The sequence below is a fragment of the Haliaeetus albicilla genome, chromosome 14, assembly GCF_947461875.1.
Source record: "Haliaeetus albicilla chromosome 14, bHalAlb1.1, whole genome shotgun sequence".
Lineage (NCBI taxonomy): Eukaryota > Metazoa > Chordata > Aves > Accipitriformes > Accipitridae > Haliaeetus > Haliaeetus albicilla.
Window position 1 is genome coordinate 2,841,537 of NC_091496.1, and position 13,930 is coordinate 2,855,466.

Genomic DNA, 13,930 nt, shown 5'->3' on the forward strand with positions numbered 1-13,930 from the left:
TCATAGCTACACTATTAGCTCTACTTTAATTTGGGCATTCTGAATGTTACTTCCAACATTCCCTGAAAATATGCTTGTTTGGTACTAGAATATTTATTTTGGAGTAAAAATATGTTACCTAGAATATTTCTCTAGTTCTTGGAGTGAGATAGGCTTTGGCAGCAGCTTTGGCCCTGTTTACATGGGCCATGGACCGTGTGTGTTTTGTTCTTTTTGTTACAGATTTTAAAAAAATATAGGTTTGTCTTAAAATTAGTTTTTTCTACCATAGTAAAACCTTACAGCTTAAATTTCAGGGAAAACTGCTTTGGCCTTTTTTTTTTTATTGACTCCAGTTAAGTAAGAGGAAATACGAGACTATTTCCCCATCATTAAAAAAAATATTGCTCGCTATGTGTTACAGATTAAAGCTTCATAAAAGCAAACAAGACTTCCTTTAATTTTAGTTTATAGGAGCTGAATTTATGCATCTGTGATGATATTCTGCATAACGTAGATTCATGCCTCCATCTGTCCTTTGGAGTGTGTCTGAGCTGGGCTTGGACTGTATGTCACCAGCGGTAATAACACTTGTGATTCTACCACAGTTACCTTGTCAGTATTTCAGTGCCCGAATACATTTTACCTTCTGCATGTAAATATATTGCTTCCTCCACCTATAAATTGAGGCTGTGAAAGTAGAATGTGGCAGACGTCTAATAGTGTTCAATAGCATAAAGAAAGAAATGAAAAATAGTCATCGCTGGAGACTGCCTGTTGAATCTGGAAAGGTAGATTACAGTTAATAAAGCTGACATTTGGTTAGGGGAATGGGGGAACCCAATTTTTACAGGAGGACTTCAGACATTTTACTGACACGTGGTTAGGACACTGGTATTATGTCCCATTTGAAAACAGTCTTGCATTTCCTTAGCACCTTGTTGAAGTACTGATCCAGTACTCACTGAAATTAAACCGTATCAGTTGCTACAGTGGTCAACATGGACTTTGCTGTATTATCTCACTCGATAACTAACTGAACCTCATCTTCTTAAGTCATTGAAATTTAGCAGAATCATACTACATGGTGATAAATGTACCAGAAGATGTCTGTGAGTATTTTCTTGCATATAAATAATTTTTATGTAAGTTTGAGTGGTCAGAGATTGCTACACAATGAGTTCTGTTATAAGAAAAATGCGATTTCTGTTGGAAATGCAGTTCTTTAGCCTCTCCATCCCTGGGCATGTGTATCAGTGTTAAATAAAGGTAGAATATCGGGTAAACTTGAGTAGCTGTGTTACCTTGCAGCTAGATGTGATATCTTGCAGATAGTAGCAAGCTAATTAAATGTAATTATATATATAAACTATATATAATATATATATCATTTCTTCTTTTCTGCAGTGCAATAATGTTTTTCTTCTTTTGAATTCCATTTTGAAATCTTGTAACCTATATTGTGTGTGTTACTCTTCTAGACTCAACATTATAAAAAAGCAGTATCTCTTCAGAGTGGCTTTAGATGCTTGCACTCATGAATGAAGAAAAATTAAAAAAAATATTCCAAGAAAAGCACACAGAAAGTCAATTATATGTTTTTTTCTGTTGTTTGTCTCTGAAATCTGGCTTACCTTACAATTCACGAGACAGAATGGGAGGGGGGGGAAGTGGATAAAACAAGAGTTCTGCCCTTTCCTGACATTTTCAGTCAATCTTCCAGTCAATCTGCCTTGATCTTGTCACCATGACTTCTGTATTTATCTGACACCAGATCAAGGGACTTGGAAGACATGGGAAAGTCCTTCAATTCCTAGTCCAGGTTTTCTTCTCGTTTCATTGCAGAGCCATATCGTGTTTAATAACCTGAAACCTCAACAGGGTGTCATGTACTCTGTATTATGAGGGATGAATAAACATTTTATTAGATCTTTTTGCCTATTTATGATCAGTCATGTTTTGTTCGGCAGAATCTCTTTTTTTTTTTTTTCCCCCTTCCACTGTAAGGACAGAGAAAAGTTGTTAACTCTTCTACCATTTCTGAATTAATCTAATTTTAACAATTCTTTGCTATTCTCAATTTCATGCAAATACCAGTGACATTACTTCTGCAAGTAGTTGGTATGTCTCTCCACGTTTAGAAAATTAAGCACTAATTCTCACTGCGGGCTAGAACAGTCTGTATTGCATGACAAATAAGGTTTAAGAATGCAGTAAAAAAAAAAACCAACTTCACGAATTCAGAGAAGAGCTTTGCTTTCTAGCACTCAGAATGTTGGGCAGTACACAAAAGATTGTGTAAAATTGACATGTTTTAGCAACTCCCAAAATGTAAGAGGGTTTTTTTTTTTTGCCATTATTATATAAGTACTTGGCAGCTTATATTTTCCTGAAGCATTCTATTGACTGGGATGAAGCCACTTTTCTATAAAGCACTTCTAAGTGCTTGCTTTCACTTGCAGACTTTCTCACCCACAACGTAAAATGGTCATGTTAAAATAATAGTATTCCTTTATAAAATGGATGGGTTGTAGATTCTCCAAGCACTGTACAGAGAGCCCTCAGACTCCTTGCAAACAGCACCGACGCCCTGAAAAAGGAAAAGAGGAGGCAAGAAATCTTGTCTGAGGGTGCACGAGCAGTTGAACTGAGGGCACAGCTCATGCTCCTGCACCCCAGGACCGTGCGTGCTCCGGTTTGGGTCACGTTGCTTGAGATGCAGTCAGGGCACGTGTTGGACTTCATGGATAGGGAATGCCCTTGAGCCAGAAGCTGTTTGCATTGGAACCCTAATTCTCTTCTGCTTAAAACTATAAACAAACAAAAAGTAGTGACTATCAGGATAGGCCTGATGACTGATAACATCTCTGGAAGTTATAATGACAGATGCACAAGCATAGCCAATTTGTTACTGTGCCTTCTACCACTCTCACTCTCTAGGAATGGAAAAATTCCCCAAATGTGGCTTACTGGATGTTAATTGTTGTCTGTGGTCTTTTCCTTACTCTCTTGTCTCTTGAATATATATTACATTAAATCTCACAGGTGTTCTTCTCTCCACTAATTGTCCGTGTTGCATTTGTGCAGCACTGAACACAGCTGAATCCTAATCGATGTCTAAGGTTGAGCTGCTCTATTTGTGATACAGCAATAAACAATAAGAAAAACCAACACGGTAATTCATAGTTTATCTAGTGATGGATCGTAGTGGGACATTCTCATCCATTTCTATCCAGCCTTTACAGTGGTAATATTTGATTTTCAAGTGATTGACTTCTTACTATTTAGATTGAAATTACAGTCCTACTTTCTACTCACCTTTAATAGTTATTCAAGCAGCTGCAGTGTCAAAGCAGAGCATAAGTTATAGCTGTGACAATTTGCTGGTTTTATGTTTGTTTGGGAAAGTAAAGAGAAGAAGAGGGAGAGCAGAAATGGGAAGGGAGAGGCTAGAGGAGCCATCTGTATTGGTTTGCTTTGGTAAACTCGTAGCATGGATTTGCTGTCCTTGTCTTCAGTGTGCTTCTCAGCACTTTTTCTCTTCTTCACACTGGAAGACTGTGCTTTTTGCTGCATGGATTTCTCTGTCTGAAGAACAATAAGGCTAATGGTAGGAAAAGCGCTGAGCAGAGGAACTCTGCAGTCTTTCTTTCTGCACAAGTCATTTGAACCAGTTCAGCATTCTGGTTTCTGTCTCAGCAGTATTTAAATTTACTTGTTAGCTATTTTTTTTCCCCTGCTGATTAGATATTTTGTTTTGGTTTATACCTTGAGTTTCATTCAACATTGCATCCTTACACTGTTTAGCTGTTACCAACACACAAATGGAGGCAGTTCTGCGAGAAGGCTTCTTGAAGCTTTCTCTATGGATCTGTGTAATCCCTATATAAATTATCATCTTGATTGTGGGGGAAAAAAAAGTTGACAAGGCTTATTTAAGGCTTTTTTTTCTTTCTTGGTTATGTAAATACAGCGCCACAGCAGCTGACTGAAAGCAGCTGAAATTTTTGACTCAAATAATGGTTTTTGTCATACACCACAAGAAACAAAGTAGTTCTCAGGAGGCACTTTGTAACGTACAGGTGGTACAAAAAGGACAGGGAGTTTCCTCCTAATCTCTTCTAATCCACATGTGACAGACTCCAGTCTTTTTAGTTGTTGTCAGAATGATGAGGTTTATGGTCCTCAAAGGAATCCAGAGTCTCAGCTACCTTATAGGTAGAACTGCGGATGTTTTCAGAGTTAATGCAAACATCTAAACTTTTTTGGATTTTGCTAAGCGATCAGCTTCACTGATAACTTGTGGCAATGAGTTCTGCAGGTTAATTATGCATTTAATTGGTTTCAAATTTGTTGCTTTTCAATTTCACTGTTCACTGAATATCTCCTCGGTCTTGTATTATGAGAAGGGTGTAAATAAGAGAGCCTGACTCACCTTCTCTGAACATTTAATTATTTTGTATACCTCTATCATGTACCCTTCTACATACACAAAGCACTTCTGATGGTTTTGGTCTTCTTCTCTGAAGCTTTTGGCTGTAGTGACCAGAGCTCTAGGAGGATCTGGGAGTTTATTTAGTCTATGTCAAATAATGCAATTTTGGTCCGGTGCTGTCTTCTCTTTTCCCTTTCCTTCATAAATCTCCTTCTGTTTTTATTTAGCTATTGGTACGCACGGGACAAGTTTTTATTGGCTTGCTTGCAGGAATATAAAGTCTTTCTCTGGGGGTTTTACAATCAGAATCAAAATGCTTCATGTGGCTGGTGCAGGCTTTTGCTTCCAGACTTTTCCATTCATCCTCATTGGATCCTGCCTGTCTTCAGGCTGCTTGGTCCTTGTAACTTAAACAGCTTCTTGTGATGTTCTACATGGTCTCCATGAATTAAGGTCTCCAGTTGCGATCATCTCAACGTGTCCCTTTCTCTAGATGACTGAAGTCATCTCAGTTGTAACCTGCCTGAAACGTGGGACATTGACCACATAATCTTCTCTGGTTTGACCTTTTTGGCCATTTCTATCCAGTAATTTTTATTAAACCTTTGAGCATTTAATTGGATTTTATGATTAATTTGCTTTACTTTTTTTTTGGTGTAAGATATTGTTGAATTATTTTTGAGTATCCCATTAGACAATTGTTTTATTCTTTCCTACTGCGAGAAAAAAATATCGTAAAATGTAGAACCATGTTTTTGTAACAGCCAGTCTCTGCCCTGCGATGTTAATCACTCTAAACGTTATGTCAACAAATTTACATGACAAGGATGTTGGAGTAAGGAATAGAAATGTTAGCATCAGACCGTCTCTTAAATATATTTCCTGCCTCCAATTAGGAAATGATATTTATAAGTTTGGGGGTTTTCTAGTTGCTCAGTCCCAAATTACTAGCACACTCAGATATATGCCATCTGAAGTGGGCAGGACTTAAAAAAATTTTTTTGAATTATTTTCATTTGTTTTTCCAGCATGGTCTTTACAAAAATCAAGTGTTTGTCTCCCTTACTGTCTTGTATTAAGTCTGCTTTTTCCATCAATTTTGTATATTTTCTGTGCTTAGAATATTATTTATTTCTGTTAGAATAATACAAACACCAGCAGATCTTGAAGTATAATTATGTTAAACACTGCACAGATGTGTAGTGAGTTTCCAGGCTGGGCCCTAGAGACTCTGCAATCAAATGAGAAGAGAAATAAAAGTGAAATGAATGGAAGTTGGACACAGAAATTCAATGACACATGTTATAGGATTATATAAAAGGAAGATGCTCCCCAATAATCAATACATAAATCAATCCCAGCTCCTTTCAGAGGTACTCTGCTCAAGGCAGTAATTCTCTTGTGGGTTTATTTCAGACTAAGTTGCTAAAACTTAAAAGAAAATTCTGAAAGACCAGCATTGTAATTTGCTAATTAAAATACAAGGAGCATTAAATCTTGCTGTATCCCCACACATGCTTCCTGCCATTTCGCCCCATTCTGCGAAGGCTTTGCTTTCTAGTTTTGCTGGATGTTTGTTTGTATTTAATAATTTAAACAGGTATAGTAACTTTTCTTATCACATAGGATTTTCACTTAGTTAAATGCTTTAGAGATACAATGACAAGAACTACATCCTATTATTTGCTTGAACTGAGTTATCAAAGTGTTGCAAAGAATGAAACAGGAGAGTTAAAGCAATGACTTATTCAGTGGGCTAACTTTTGTATAGCCTTGATGTATGTGACATACCAATTAGCTATAAATATTTTCTTTACTGTGTCAATTTTTTGTGTATCTTGTTGGGAGGTCTTTTGTGAAAGCTGTAGTGTTCCCAAAATGGGCAAAAATGATACTCCCTTGGCAATGCTGAGGTTAAATACCTAAATATTTTGCTGTTAATTCATATGCCCTATTTAAAAGATTAGCTTGTTGCCGAGTTACACCTTCTGTCTTAAATTACCTACTATTTGCAGTTGGTTTTTTATCAGGCTGATTAGGAAAATCTCTCTGTTTTGGAGTAATGGTAAACAGTATGGCTGCATTATTTGAAAGACAGTCAATCAGTTTTGATGGTTTGTTTATTACTAAAGTGAAGAGTTCAATTTAACAAGATCTAATTTCCAAAACCATACAGATAATCTATTGTTTTAAAAGTATTTTTAAGCAGTGCCTTCTTGAACATCCAGAAATGAAGGTACTGCTTATATTGTATCTTTCAAATTGAGAAACACATGATGTAGTTACAAGTGATTCAGTTTTGTGTCTTAAGCAGAAATCAATAACCTGAATAGCTGAGAAGAAATAAATGTACTCTTATTTTGTATTCAAAAGTGGATTTACCTACTTGGGCTTCATCATTTTTTGCCTTTAGTGGAAATTGGTTACCAGGATAACAGATTGAGCAGCCAGTTCCAATGATGCAGCTTGTGTTGGAAGGAAATTATATCAATTCATGTATAGTTTTGATCATTTGATACAAGAAGTAGGGTATTTGCAGATGGAAAATAACATTGGAGAATGTGCAGTCCCTGACACTGCTAGACCTCTAATAAACAGAGGATACATTAAGTTTTCTATGGGATTTCAGATGAGATTGACTTTGAAGTGCGCTTCAATGTGATGTTGAGTTTTCATTGCTTATATTAGTGCAGCATCTATAAGAATTATTTCACTGTTTATCTTCAGTCTACTGAATCTTCAGTTTACAAGGCGAAAGAAATAAGTTGTGGCTTTTAAAAATATAATAATATAATACCAAAGTGTTGACAAATGATGCTGGATTCCTGATAAAAAGTTTAGAAGATTTCAAAATTTTCTCTGGTCTGAATATTTAGGTATCGGGCAACTGAGGTGCAAGTTTCTTCTTACTGACTTGTTTTTGGACTTCAGTGGTGATCTGGAGTGAGAACACCTTCTGGAAGGGTTGTGGTTCCTCATGTTTTCCTTTGTTTTACATGATGTATTGTTTTAAAGTACATCAAACATTGGCTCACAGTGCTAACTAATACCTTTTCTTTATCTTTCTGTTGTTCATTTCATCCAGGAATTTCAAAGTACTTCTGTAAAATTATCATTAGATCAATTCTGAACACAGTAAAAAAGGACACAAATGTTTATGACTTACTAGAAAAGCGGTATAGCAACAAAGATGGAAGTAGAACGTAATCCTAAATCAGTTTACTAGCAGTTGTTTTTCCTGAATTTTACAGGATAATAGTTCTCTTGCTCCATTTTTATATAGAGAAATCCACTTTGGCTCAGACGGAGCAGTCTATGCTTCTTTAAGATTACTGGAAAACTGTGCATATTTGACATAAGACTGAAACATCAGAAGCTGTCAGAAATGGTTATAGACATTATTTGAATTGCTACAAATACCTGGCAGCAGTACAGATAGTCTTTAAAATGTTTGATCTTTTTGGACTGTGTTAGTTAAATGAAAAGCATGTACACAGTTTCAGAAATAAGTCATGCCTTTCTTTTATTCCCATTGACATGCATATATGTAATACAGATTTGTTTAGCATCTCTTTTTTCTTTGAACTATGATTGGATGGAAACAGAAGGTTTTTCAGCATATTGCTAATGAATATAATAGTCATGAATGTATTTTAATTGTTATTTTCAAGAAAATAAAATCTTCAGAATCTGTTGATTTCAAACTGAACAAACCAGATGGTTCACCCAGTGAGGAGCGGAGTTTGGTGCTAAGTGCAGCTTTTCTTTAGTACTCATATTGCTCATTTCATAGTAGCTTGGTACAATTGTGTGATTCTTGTTTTGGGGGCAGGATCATAAAGTAAGTCAGGCTGGAAAGGACCTGGAGTCCTCTCAAGTGACTAATGACTCAGTACTTATCTACTGCTGTTACTGCTTCTCCACCTTGAACCCTGTCTCTACACATACAGCCTGGGAGACCTTGCTGATGAAGAAGGCTCCGTAGAGGTTGGTCAGTCTCCATGCCTGGAGGTTTTCAAACCCCAGATGGATACGGCCTTGAGGTACCAGGTCCCTTAGTTGACCCTGTTTTGAGCAGGAACTACATGACCTCCTGAGTTCCCTTTGAGTATCTCAGCTATATGTGTCTACTCTCCCTAAATCATCCACCTCCTTCAGCAGGTGTCCCACATTTTCCTTGTTCAGCTTTTTACTTCTAACTTGTTATTGGAGCTCTTCTTGTTGGGACAAGAACATCAACGAACGTAGGTCTTTGCGGAGAGCAATGTTCCTCTGCATTTCAGTTGCATGTTCCTGTGGCTTACATTAGAAATTGGAATCCATAACTCTTTTTGTGTTTTTTTTCTCCTTTGGTCTATAACTAGATTTAGTAAATGAAGCTTCATGTCACATGTTCTGTAAAGACTAGATCGTAACTTGTTTGTAAATTCAATTTTTTTCATTTTCTCCATTAGCCGCCTCTGAATGTGATCTTTTTTATCTGCACTACTGATTCTTTTAGGACTTCATTATTTTTAGAAAATGTACTGTAGCACATTTACTAGTAATTACAAAAGCTTGTTTTAATTACAGTTGTCAAAGAATATGTTTTATGATGCATTGTTGTTGGTGCTGTTTGTAATTCATAACTATTCTCTACCTTTACAAGTGGAAATTAACCTAGGGTTGGTTTTTTTTTTTTAAGTGATATGTCTGGATCATTTTTTGTGGTTAGGAATGATTTTGTGAACAGCGCTAGCTTCAAAAAGAAATTACTTGGGGGGGGGGGGGGGGGAGAAGCATATTTTCCTAAGAATATCCATAAGTTACTCCTATTGCCCATTCAGACTGATGTGTGTATTAATATGTTGAAACAGAAGGTTAAAATTTAAAACTGTTGCAATCCAGCATATATTAAATGTGGAAACCGAGCATCATTTTTATTGGGACACTATATGCAGTGAATGAAGATTGTAGTTTTGCTGACCATAATAAAGTATACAAGTAACAACCCTTTTTCATCTGATTTTATCAACGTGCAAACGCGCATGCACAGGGCTATATGTGATGGGCGAATGTAGTCCACTGCAAAAGGGTTTCTGGGCAAAGCAATTTAGTGGACATCAAATGCTGAACAACTGTTTTACAACGTGACATATTCTGTGCCCACGTGACGTTGGTATCAACGAGCTCATGAATTCACACCCCGCTTTAACCTACAGATGTGCTCATCCAGCCTACCTCAAGGTGCAAAACAAACGGAAAATCTCCAGCAACGTCATGGTGAAAGATCATTTTTTGAGATCCGCTCTCTCGTAGTACTGGTGCGTCACATTCATCCTGACCTGCCAGCGGTTCTCCTGCGAGATGGTCGTGCTGCTGGAGCTGCTGAAGGCCAGCCCTCTGCTGCCGCTTTCTTTTGCCTATATAATCCATTAACCTTTTCTTCAAAGTACACGGGCTCGCCTGAAGGCCTGTAGATATTTCATGTGACCTTTCCCATGAGAAAAGCCCTCATTGCTCTAGTTAGGGGATTTGTCAAACGAAATGCTTAGCCTTGTAAAGCCGTTGTGACGGGGTGCTCTTCCAGCCCCCGATGCCTGGTCTCGCTCGCAGCTTGAGTGTGGTTTGGGAGAGCCTGTCCCTTGGTTGTCCACTTACCCCGTCCTCTGACGTTTTTCGTGGGGTGATGAGGACATGACCATGAAGCAGCTTGGCGAGACCTAGGCAGAGCGCTTTCGGATGGCTGACAACGATTTACAAAATGAGTGTCAAACTGAACTCTTACTTTGAAGCAGATTATTCTTCTTTGCCAGAAAAATGCAAACCGAAGCCACCTCAGCGGTGTTCTGCTGTAAACTTGGTGGATGTTAATGAATGTGGAGCTCAAAGTCTGCACCGAGGGGCAGCTGTAAGCCTGGGACTGCCGAGTGCTTTAAGAGCTGTTTGAAATCTGCCTACAGACTTCTCCTAAACTGCCTGATAACGGTTTATCCCCTGCGACCCTTTGAAGAGTAGCAATTATAGACTGCCCACACCTCGAACCTTGCTGTATCCAGCTATCTGGATTCCTTTCTTTATTTTTTAAAGATAATTATTAAACATACGTTTTCAGTCAGCTGTTTATTTGCTCTGCTCTACCTTACAAAGGACAAAATGAATGTGTATGTGGTGTCCAGCACGAGCAGGGTTTGGCTTCGGCATGGGACCGCTCCGCAAGTGTCCCTGCGCCCACGGCCGAGGCGATGCACGGGAATTTTTTTGTAGATCTCTCTTTCTCCGGTGATGGAAGCTTATACCAGTGCTGTGCTAAATCCAGGCACTACTTTTGAAAATGAAATCTAGGTTGACCTTTAAATCTTGGTCCAACTTCCTAGTGATTCTGAAGAACCTGTATTTAATATTAGTGGTCTCTTTTTGGATTTTAATTTTGGGTAGTCTTGGGAAGATGGGCTGTCCCTTAAAGGTGACCTTCTGAAGCTGTTTTCTAAATAACACCCAAGCAAATGCTTTGTTTATTAGAGTTACTTTGTGAAGAAGTAATGAACCTGTTCCAATATCTCATTTACAACTAAAGTGCAACATTCAGCTAATTGAATACATGGCTACTGTTAATTATTTTGTTACGGCTAATTGATATTCACTGGGATCATGTTGCTGAGGCCCCATAAATATAATATTACCTTGCAGGTTTTTATTTCTGCAGTGAATTCTCTTCTGTGGGCATATTTATATTGTCTCCTGTATAAATGAATATGATTTTTTTAAAAAAATTATTAATTTATTTATTTTAAACTTTGCTGAGTGTGTGTTACTGTACAAATGCCAGGGGTGGTAGCTATATGGGAGAAACTTTTTTTTTTTCTGAGTTTCTTACTGGCCTACCAAATTGGCCAGTTACTTTCACACTATAGGGAACCAGACCTTTGGATAAATGTATTATTTAGTTTTCTTATAATCTAATATTTCTACTTTATCAGTGATATAAAAACTTTGATAGGATCAGGGCAATAAGCAACGTGACTATATTTCACTTCTTGGCCCCCATATCTTTAGTGCAGTAAAATCCAGCTGGTTTGATCACTAATTATCTTGGGGGGCAGGGAACCAAGCCCCAAAATCAACCCAAAAAACTAACAAACTTTCCAGGACAAAATGAACTTTCCAGGGCAAAAACTTGCATTCAGATGGATATACTTGGAAGAAATGTATTTGCATTCCCCTACTCATACTGTCTTTCATATATATAAATTTGGTGATCAGATACCGTTAAACAAATCCATTTCTCTTTTTTTGGATGGTATTTGATCAGCAAGCAAGACACAGATGAAAAGAATTTAAACTAAGCTGGACCCAGAGGAGAGGATGGGTTTTGTCTCCTCCATCATTAGTGTGCCCTTGACCTGCTGTGTTTTTACACCCTGAAAATTTCTGCCCGTGTGAATTGTCAGTAATGGGGCGAGTGAATTAAGTCATGATGCTCTTGCATGGGTTTTATTATATCTTACTATCTTTCCAAAGTCAGTTTTGCTGCTTGGTTTCAGGTCATCGATAGGCTCATGTGAAACACTACTGAATTGTAAGAACTAAAACTTAACTGAGTTCTCATGAGCATTATGGAACATTAATTTTACGTGTTCTTTGTCACTGGCCTATTTAACTCCACTTGCACAGAAGGAATGTTCTTGAGTTCGCAAATATTTCAGGGATCATGAGGCTGTTAAATGTAAAATATTCATGTATTGGTTACTATGATAATGTTCTTAAGCATTGTATTAGATATCTGGGAGAGAATGGGTTTGGGGAGGCACAACCTGGGATGAATTTCCAGCTGTTTCTATAACCACCAGGTTTGGGAGGTCATACAGGGATTATCTGGAAAAAGCAAAACCGTGATCTGTACAAAGCATGGTAGTTAGGCCGTAGAATATTTAGTGTAATCAGCTTTGGAAAAACCTGTAATTAGTGAATAAAGGCTGATTTAAGTGGTGATGGACAAGGCTGTAGCATGTGCTCCGTGGCACTATACTGAAGATGGGGTGGTTGGCAGGGAGCAAGGTTTGGTTTATCCAAGTAGAATTAAAATTTGCCTGTGTGCTTTTTGGATGAGCAGGGGTATTTTTGGAGAAGTTGCATTAAAAAACCCAACTTCCAAGTAGTTTTCTGCATTGTTCTAGATTACAGATATGCCTGACGTGTGCCTTTTTTTAAAAAAAAAAATTCTTTCTACTTACCATTATAATAATAATTTTAATTTGACTTTTTGATTTTTTTACATGCTTCAGGATATAGAAAAAAAGGTAAGTAGTTAAGTGAGGAACAACCAAAAATCCAAAGTGTTTATTTTATGCCAAAAAACAGACCTCATCTTGACAAAGAGAATTAAGTGCTGTATCTACACAAGTATAGCAGAATATGTGGTATAAGTTTTCTGACATGCTTCTATGAGCATGACCTGGAGATTCCCTCTTTAGTAGTAAGAGTACAACACTTTACCATTTTACATGATGCTGCTAAAATAGGAACTTTTTGCAGTTGACTTTGCAGTGTCAGTACCTGGGTGAAAATAACATGTTAGAGGTAAATGACAATGTTGAATAGACAGTTGTGGTAATGAACACTGGTAGTTAATTATTAGTCACTGAAGATATTTTATTATTAAAACATTATGAGCCTGGAATGAATTTGTGCTGATAATTTAGGCATTAAATCCTCCATAGCTTGTTAACAATCACTTGCCTAGTATGTCTTCTGGAGGACTTACAGCTTTGTATGTATTCTGTGTGCACATGTGCTCTTTTAATGTATTTTATAATTCTTACTGAGTCCTCTTAATGCTAGATATTGGTACATACTACAGATGAAAAGCCAAAAAAAAGTCAACTTGCTCAGTAGTGCTGGGAGCAGTGTCTCTTAAACAAATACTCAAGTCGTATTAGTATTCAAATGTAGATGTTCAAAATTATTGTGTATTATTTCAAGTTACTAGACATGGGAGTGATCCTACAGTAAAGGCTTTCAGCTTACTTAGTTGGATACTTCAACCAGTACAGGAGTTTCCAGAGGAATGATTACTAATTAAAGAGGACAGCATAGTTTTAGATGTACTTTTTAGATCTGCTTTTGCAAATATGTAGGCATTTGGTTCTTTCCAAATGTTCATGTGTTTAGAATTAAGCACATGCTAAATGTATTCCTCAGTTGGGGTTTTAAAGAAAAAACAGCTACTTCAAAAAAATTCTTTTTACCACTGCCTACAAACATGTGGATGCAAGTTCAGCTTTTCTCATGTCAAAATGTCCACTTAGTTAACAAATTAAGTTAAATATTCAGGGTCGGCATATATTTTTTTTCGATAGCTTGAGCAAGTTTCCGTAAGTTCAGAAGTGATCTGCAAAGTTAATTTAAAAAAAAAAAAAAAAAATTCGTCTCAGCATGGTATGCTTGGTTCTGTCTTCATGACGTTTCCAGATACATTTGGGCAAACTATGGCACAGCTGTTGAGGAGGGAAGGAAAAAACCCAGTACAATAGACAG

At 37.3% G+C, this 13,930-nt stretch overlaps 1 protein-coding gene across 2 annotated transcripts in view; it reads left to right on the plus strand.

The window, feature by feature from the left end:
• Positions 1-13,930, plus strand: part of CHCHD3 (coiled-coil-helix-coiled-coil-helix domain containing 3) — a 155,240-nt gene that overhangs the window by 84,477 nt on the left and 56,833 nt on the right. The gene's annotated exons all lie outside the window — the stretch shown is intronic.